This window comes from Aplysia californica, unplaced genomic scaffold (genome assembly GCF_000002075.1).
Source record: "Aplysia californica isolate F4 #8 unplaced genomic scaffold, AplCal3.0 scaffold00420, whole genome shotgun sequence".
In the NCBI taxonomy this organism is placed as follows: domain Eukaryota; kingdom Metazoa; phylum Mollusca; class Gastropoda; order Aplysiida; family Aplysiidae; genus Aplysia; species Aplysia californica.
Window position 1 is genome coordinate 136,100 of NW_004797690.1, and position 1,243 is coordinate 137,342.

The following is a 1,243-nucleotide window of genomic DNA, read 5'->3' on the forward strand; positions in this document are numbered from 1 at the left end:
CCCCCACACCCCGAAAAAAAACACATACAAAAAAACAAAACAAACAGCCTACAGCGAACACTTCGATCATCAGCGCAGATAAATCCTTTTCGCTCCGGGCATACCCTTGTCAATATCGTCTGCCACCCGTGGCTGGCTTCACTGGGCTAGCATCCGAACCCAAGTCTCCCGGGAACAGGCTGTAACCCTCCAGAGCTTTCTGCGTCCACTCGGGTGAAGATAAAAAGCAATGAATGGCGAACATCTTTTTTCTGTTTGCTATATTATTACGATTGATTTCTTCTTTTCTTTGAGGTAGTCGATAAAAAGCTGTGAATGATTGTGCATGACATGTCCGTCTGTTTGCCTGCTGATTATGTTTTTATCTTTTATCTATTGCTTCCAGTTTTTATACCTCTTGTGGCGTCCTCTTTTCTTTACGCTCGACGTCAATGTCAGATCTTTGTTCTGAACGTATTTTTGAGCTGCACCATGTTTGATTTGCTTGCACAGTGGTGCATTGTCCTATTAAATGACTCCTTTACACTCAAAAGTGTGGCGAATCAAGTGAAGCACAATGACATGTTGTATTTACACTGCACTTCACCGAGCAAAATAGTTTCTTTTTATCCATATTATCGCAGATTATCTGGCCGGATGAAAGGTGAAAATCACGCGCGTGATGTTTCTTTTACTGCACTCGATCTACTCTTCTGTGAATATGATGTGTGGGTGGTTGGTGGATGCTCGGGTGCGGTTTGCTCCTTCTTTCCTATCAAACATCTATCGTCCTGCTGTTTTGTATTTGTTACACTCTTGTAAAACTTCTAATCTTCGGCACTTATATGACCTTATTGTGTTGCATGTGCTGTAAAACTCTTACTGAAACTAAAAAGAATATGATGTAAAATGAAGTGTTATTCCTGTGCCCTTTCCTTCGTGCACTGAAATAAATGTGGTGTAGATTTGATTTTGCTGATTTGATTTTTTGTCCCGTCGACACTCTAACCAAAATACAGAGAGAAAAATATGAAACAGGCACAGCCGAGTATTGTAAGTAGATTTATTGTAGTGAACTTTTGATAAAAGTAGGGTTGAAATATGCTCCCCCTCCCCTTTTACACACATGTTTTTCAATTTCTGTCCTCATCAAACCTCACCTACTTCGATTCTCTCTCTCTCTCTCTCTCTCTCTCTCTCTCTCTCTCTCTCTCTCTCTCCAGGAATAATCATTTATATCTGACGACCACCCTCCCCGATTTTA